Source organism: Takifugu rubripes, chromosome 16 (genome assembly GCF_901000725.2).
Source record: "Takifugu rubripes chromosome 16, fTakRub1.2, whole genome shotgun sequence".
Lineage (NCBI taxonomy): Eukaryota > Metazoa > Chordata > Actinopteri > Tetraodontiformes > Tetraodontidae > Takifugu > Takifugu rubripes.
Window position 1 is genome coordinate 5,314,132 of NC_042300.1, and position 7,643 is coordinate 5,321,774.

A 7,643-nucleotide genomic window follows, 5' to 3' on the forward strand; every position below is an offset into this window, starting at 1 on the left:
CGTTTTAATGTCATGATACCCGATCGAGCTAAATAAACTCAGAATTGGTGACATTCTACAGTGTTGCTTTATCACTGGTGCTACTCTGTGATATCTGAGAGGCCATCATAATTGGTTAGGACAACAACAGCCACAGTTTGTGCAGATTTCCAGCTTATTCAGTTATTTTCCTTGACTTGCTTCTTCGGTTAGGTCTCACAGAAAAAAAGTAGCCAGTACTAGCAAAAGGAATAAGAACCATGCTTTTGATAAATGTGAATTATGAAGTGAAACACAGGAAGTATGAAAATGATTGACTGTTTGTCTGTCTCCCAGATTGCTAGCACGGATGTCTTGGCGCTTGCACGTGTACCTCCGTTGAGGTCAGTCTTGCTGAGCAATTTAAAAGCAAACTGGGCCTTCACCCCCACCGCTCCGCAGCTGCTTTTAGTCAGGGCCTGAGGTCCCTCCGTTTTCTCCCTCCCCTTCCCCATCTCCTTCCATCCCTCCTGCCCCTCAGCTTTCTGTTCTCTTGCCAGGACTGTAATCAAGCCTTCAGCTTGTGGCCACAGCCTGCACCCCCCCTCCCAACCCAAAAAGCCACCAACAGACTAAACTATGAGAGAAATGAAGGCCTGAAAGAGAAAGAGGCGAACGGGGTGTGAGAGACAGTCATTAAAAACGTTGCCCTGTATGCAGACAGAACACAAGTGTAATGGTTTAAATACAGGGGTCGCTACAGTTTGTTTAGGGAAAACCTTGCAGCTGAAAGTTCTGGTATTGTTAAAGATGGCAGCGTAGGACGAGCACATGAGCAAGCACTAATCAAAAACATATGCAGTGCACCTCAGATTCTATTCTTGCTGTCGTCCACCAATGCCACGCTTCTATATCGACTCTTGAACTAAATTGTGACTACAATGCTATTTGCATCTTTTAGAGGAATTAGGCTCCAGGGGACACCTTTTCTGAAGATCACCTGCCTTTGTGTCCTCTCTGCCTTTCCAGTTTCATCTTCCATGGCCGTAAGGGTGGGTGAACGTCCAGTCCATGTCCAAACCAACCCTGTCTTTCCCTCATCACAGCCACTTCTCAGATGACATGACTGCAACATCAGCCTATTATTCTGAAAAACCTTTTAGTTTGCTCAAAGATGTGATGTTGTCAGAGCTGCCTCTCAAGGCCTAGCCCATACACAGCCTGTCAAGGCCACTGGAAAACAATGTCCAGGAACGCTGCACAGATATACGCGGCTGCCATCTAGTTTTTTGCATTGAAATAATGTATAACACGATAATGTCTATACTGCTGATATAGCCTTTAAATCTGAAAAGAAAATTTTATTGACTGATTTATACTAGAATAACTACTTCTGCCGAATATCGGAAATAAAGTTCAGTCCCTACTTCAGAAGATCCTCTCCAATATTTTTAGCATCTAAATATTTGTTTGCCTTCTTAAACCGAATTTAAATAAAATAGGTTCACTTTATTTTCTAAAGACATTTGTAAGGGAAAATCCATGGCAGGAAATCCGCCCAAATCCTTGGAAAATCCAATAATATTTGCATAGAGCTTAAAACATGCAAAGTCCCTGCGTACGAATTAAGCTGGAAAGGAAAGCCCTGCTGGTTATGCATTAAAATGGATTGGAAGCAGGGTTTGACTCCTACAGGTAAAAGCCCCGGAGTGTCGACTGATTCTGCACTTTAAGGAGACAAAAAGCCAGCGATGTCCCTTCAATGCTGTCCAACTCCTCCATGTGCTGCAGGATAATCTGTTTGGCATCGCCCCTCGTTGCTCAATGACCCTCTCCAGGTTTCACACCTACCTCTTCAATAGGAAAGGGGAACACAAAAAAATCTTACATTACATTGCAGAAGGCCATTGATGTAGTGTGCAGATGTAATGGTAGATTCCATTGTGGAGCGAGACGAAAGACAAACTTGTGCACAATAGTCCGTTAAGTTGAAGAGGAGACGGTTTTCATTGGTTGAAGTTCTTCCAAGGCCAGCACTGATTACAGGACACGGTCTGACACAGTATGCCTGCGCGCTGTCAACTCGGGGAAAACAAACATGGAATTTATAGCACATTAAGAATTCAACAGGCAATCTATTCAAGCAATTAATGGCGTATGAAAATAAGCTCTGTTGGCGTTGAAAGCACTCCAACATGAATATAGGCCACGACTGTTGTGGGCTTTTGTTTTCCACTGATTCGCCCTTGAGGATCACGGTTCCAGAGCTCACACACTTCACAAAGCTTTTTCTGCTAGTTGTTGTGCCCCCTCTTTCATTTTCTGTGTTAAAATGTGCAGCATATATACAATTACAGTTTTCTCACAAAAGCACATAGTCAAGGTGATTCTGATTTTACCAAACAATGTTTGACATTGACAAGATGATCAGGACATGCTGTCTTTTGTTGTCTCTAAATTAGGGGAAAAAACAACAGAACACCACCGACATAGTTTAAGTAAGCTGTCTTCTGGCAGGCTGACAGATGTGGAAATTGTAAATACCGCACCCACATGTGCAAAAGGAAAAATAATGGATATTCATTTCCCATAATTACTTAATTTTCTATAGTGCCCTTCTTTCCTGTTTACTAGGATACCTAGATTAAAGGATTTAAGAAGATGCTGAAAAGGCCATTGCAAACTATTTTCATTCTTTTGTTTGGCATCTCTTTCTTCTGGTCTGGCTTTGTGTGTTGTTTTATTTCCAATGAAAGATATAAGTTAATGTACAGTGTAGACCTTGGGCTACACTGTACAGCTTAACAGCTAATAAAAACAGGTGTCAGTATTTAATAGCATATTTATTCTCATTTATACGCAGTTCATTTGTTCCATGTTTTAAGTAAATAAATCCATTTCAGGTAATTATGTGGTAAGAAAAAAAAAGAATTAAGAAAAACACAAACAAAGAAATAAAGAAACAAACAAATAAATAAATGAGGAAATACTAAAAGTAAAGCACTCTAAAAATAGACAAGTGCATGTGTTTATCTGTCCTGTCGGGATACACTTAGTTATACGTTGTATTACACCAGGAATAAGTGACCTCTGGGAATTGTTTAAGCTGCTTTACAAAACAGGGATGGCATTAGAAAATTGGTTGTAGTAGAGCTTATTTCAGGAATTTATATGCAATATCATAGAGAGAACACTTTTATAAAAGCACAAGATGACCCTAAACATTCATACATGCCCCTTTAGCTGACAGGTCAATGTAACATATGAGGATGTCTTCACTTGTCAGCGATCCACATAGATTATAAATAGAAATACACCCATCCTACAGAGTTTTTATGCCACACTGGAAGCTGAGGCCTGTAAACTGTGGAAAGATGTACAGTGAACTGAGCTCTGACCCATGAGAGGGATTATACCGAGGATTCTGACAGCTCAGAAGTTCCACAACAATCACTTAGGGCAGGAATCTGGCCCTCAGTCCTCAGGGCAAGTAGACTTTCCTGCCAGAAAAATCAAAATAAGTGTTAAGATATGGAGAGATTAAATTCACATTAATGGACACATGTAATGGTTACAACTTTCTATACTTGTGCAGAACAGTGTGGAGGAAAAAAAACAACTTTGGATTAGTTGCCACGTCTTCATATGATGCATAGTTTGGGCTCTTTGCTTATGCACCACATATAAGCTCATGACTCTCAAGGAGAATTGGTTGCAGATTATCGTTGTATACATTGTAGACCACTGACGCCTCCCTGACATGTGACCAAAATTAATCAGATTTAGATTCAAGTGATCAAACTGTAATTAATCATGTGAAGAGGGAAATGATCCTTGACGCGGCTCCAGCTGCGAGATGCCTCTGTTTGGTCCCGTGTGCCCCTCTTACAGGGGGTCCACAGGGGCTACATTAAGAAGCTTTGTGCCAATGTCACCTAAATTACAGTCACTTAACACAACAGATGTACTGAATGTCGAGCAAATGATGAGCTCGGGTTGGGGCGGCACATTCGCATGCATGGAATAAATTTTACTCAGTGTATCAAACGCGTTTTTTGTTGCATCCTCTCCCCCTCTCACTGAATTTGCATTTTGTTATACACATTGCATGCTCTGCTAAACCGCACTGTCTTGTATCTCAATCTCCAAACAACTCCATCCACGCCGCTTTTCTTTGCCGGCCTTTACGGTCTCCGAAGCTCCGTCTGCATAGGTAAATTAAGCGTATTTATTTCAGTGCATCAGTTTGAGGAGATTTGCTCTGCTCTTATAGACTCAGCAGTGGATTGCCAGACAAGCTTCGTTCAGAAGATTATTTTTCTCTTTGTGTGTGAGACTCCTCAGCAAGAGGCACAGGCAGATACAGGTATTCAGATGGGAGCCAACGCGGACCGGGGCCATTGTGCCTTCTCGCGTGGAAGAACAGAGCGTGCTGGCATTGCAGGTATCGAAGGGGGGGGGACAATAACCCAAGGTTGCAGGCACAAATTACATTCATCAACTTTATCAATAGCAAGTCAGGATTTAAGGGACCACAAGCTCACCCTACCAACATCCCCCTCCCTCCCTTCTCCATAAGTCTGGCTTTCAGTGCAAGTTAATTCTGCATACACTGAGAGGAATGATCTGCTCACAATTATACCTCCTTGGATGGATATTTTATGAAACCAACACCAGTACTGCCAGAACTCTGCCAGCAATCCCTACGCATCAGTTAAAATCTCATTTCAGTGTAGAAATACTAAAAGCAATGCATTGCTATATTAGCTGTTCTTATATAATGCAGAGAGGGGGAGAGGGAGATTATAGGCAGTTTAAGAGATGACACCCTTCAACAGTCTATAATTGTACTTTGTTGAGAGAAAGAAAAAAGTAAGTGTAGATATATTCGGAAAAAATCATAAGCCATTATGCCTCAGAAAGGGTTCGTGGGGCGGGGCGTAGATCCACATAAAGCATTGCTGAGAACCTCCAGCAAATTACCCCGCAGGCCCGCAAGGAGGGGGAAATATCACTAATTGCCCTCCATTCTGTCAGGTCAATTGACTCTAATTGGAAAAATAATAAAAAGCATACTACCCCGGGAGCGGCAAGCTCTGAAAACGACAGGGTCCTTTTTGGATAGAGAGCGGAGGGGGGAAATGTTCAAATTCCTCAGTGCAAATATGGCATCCGAAATCTATCTTTGCCACTGCCATTCCTCCCTCAAAAACAATTACAGCGTGCCTTCCTCCTGCCACTTGGCGGCTGTAATTACGGGGAAAAGGGCACGGGTTACATACCAAGTGAGTATAATAAAATGACAAGTGATTAGGCATTAATGTGCATAATCTGGCTCTCTTTTGCACCTTTATGTGCGATCTCCGATAGCACCCAGTATATGTGCGGACGCGAGAGTGTGTGTGACAGGGAGGGTGTCTTCTGGTCTGCTGCTGCTGAATTGTCTCCCCGGAGAGCGTGGTAATTTGGAGTCAAATGAGTGCAGTGGGGAGGCCAGGCCACCTACAACATTTAGAACATACAGTAGGAGAACAAGGAGGTATTGAATATGAGCTATGCCCCAGGTGTTGGCATACAAGAGGGAATAGAGCTAATCTACTATCCACATTACTAAATTATTGGAGATGAATGGCTCTGCTAATATAATCTCCCACCCTGGGGGGATGATCCTAAGATTAAGGGTCTGACTCAGTATTCATTGCAGTATTCAGCGCTTGGAATTACTTGAAAGTTAAAATTTTGTTTAAAGTGCTATGCTTTAAGCAAACCAGATGAAAGTTCTACAACTTGCCAGTCCACACAAAAAATATAAACAGTTGTGCCGCTTTTCTTGATTTCCAAACTGATTGATAATCACAGGGGTCGAATATACACCAATGTTTTCTAAATGATTGTGGAAGATTTGGCCTGTATGCCTGATTACAGGAGTTGTATAGTTAGAAGCTGTGCAGTACAAGTAAGTCACAAGTCAGATTCTTCTGGATGAGCATTCAAACACAGAATCCAGAGCTGACTTGTTCTGAAATTAAATTCTACATAATGCGTTAGTGAGAGTCATTGTTAAACCCTCTCAAAACTTCTTTAAACACAACATGTTTTCCTATTCATTTGGATTCAGCATGATCGTAGGTCTTGGAATCCTGATTAATTCACTGGCATGTAAGACTCTGGGATGACAAAGACATTCTCCAGCGAGACCTACTGGCACATCCCCCGCCAGCGACGTCTTGCCCCTAGAGACAAACTTAGGATAAAACAATGACAGGAGCCCGGTAGCATAAAAAAAAACAGTGCCAAGCAGCACACCCACCTGCTCATGATCAATGAAATCTCACCGTATAGTATCTCAGCATACCACGCCAGCCACTGATGAAAGGCCTCATCGTTAGTGACCGTCTTTGATCGGCTCATCGCCTGTTTTGAAATGTAAATTGACGGGAAAAGGAAAGGGCTCCGTGAAGAGTGGCATGCAGGGAGAAAAGGGGACCCCACCCTCTTGGGAGATTACCGCCACCCCAGTTAGACATGTGTCAAGTGGGGCTTGATGATTCCTGAGAAAATAAAAAAAGGTATGAAAAAATGGAAACAGAGAAAAGAAAGCCCTTTCTCTTCCCTTCTCCCTTTCTCTTCCCTTCTTGCCTCCTTTTGCACATTCCTACCTCTCAGATCATCATCTCCCGCCCTTATTCTGTCAACGCCCTTCTTGATGGTTACTGTCAGAGGTGTGCATCTCTTTTGTAGTGTGGTGTTTTGCTGTTGCCACAGTGGAGATGCTTCCTTCCTCTGCATATGCACATGTAGGGGTGGGGTGGAGCTGGAGCGGGTGTTGGATAAAGGGAGTTGGCAAGGCTGGATGCCTGTGGTATCTGCTGATCCTGACACACCTTTGGGAATAAGAAACCAAAGGACAGAAGGAACACTTCTGCAAAGAAAGTGGGAGAATGATAGGGGGGAAGAGGGATTTGGCTGCTGCTGGTGGCGGGTGCTCTTGCAAGGGCATGGCATGTGGCTGTGACATTGTGGATGACAACATGGGGGATGACAGCGAAGGAATGTGCGGAAAATCTTTAAAGAGAAATAAGTAAGGCTTGCAGAACGAGAGGACAAGAGGGGACAGAGAGATTAGCTGTTTAAAACTGTAATCCTAATCCTTGCGATAAAGGTACAGGTGCACTTACTCAAGTATTTGGTCTACTTTCATAGTACTTTTACATTGCATGTATCTTGAAACTTTCACCATTTTGGAGTAAGAAATCTTGATTTTATTCTATAGATCCCACCCCACATTAAGACCAAGTAAATTATCTTTTTAAGTAGATGACAATTTTGGGTCACATTTTTCTGGAAACTTTATGTTAAGCTTATACTTCAGTACTGCTACAATGAATGTTTTCTATTTTCACCTTTTATTTCTGGCCTACAGTGACTTTTCAATGCTGTTTCTGACACTCTTTCTGTTTGTATGTCTCATAAGGGCCTCGTGAGAAAAGGAATGTCCCTCTTGTGACGTAAGGGTAGAAGAGTCTTCCTGCTGGAGCCTGAAAAGGCCGTTGCGTCATTTGAAGTGACGATGAAATGGAATAGCTAAATAATGTCCCAGCAGGAGGGCCTTTGCAGAGACGATATAATGCACAAGGCCTGCAAAACTAATGGCCAGCTGTCATATAATGAGCTCTGGCTGTCCA

General features: G+C 42.6%; 1 long non-coding RNA gene across 2 annotated transcripts; it reads right to left on the bottom strand.

Moving 5' to 3' along the window:
- Positions 1 to 1,739: 1,739 nt before the first annotated feature.
- On the bottom strand, positions 1,740 to 7,429 carry LOC115253099 (uncharacterized). 2 transcript variants are annotated; one of them, XR_003891406.1, is made up of 3 exons: positions 6,618 to 7,429; positions 6,294 to 6,509; positions 1,740 to 5,460 (listed from the first exon to the last, which is right to left on the bottom strand). It is a non-coding gene; the product is annotated as an uncharacterized lncRNA (long non-coding RNA). The 2 variants fall into 2 exon arrangements; XR_003891405.1 differs by having other exon boundaries at positions 1,740 to 5,205; positions 5,307 to 6,509.
- Between the last annotated feature and the right edge of the window lie 214 nt (positions 7,430 to 7,643).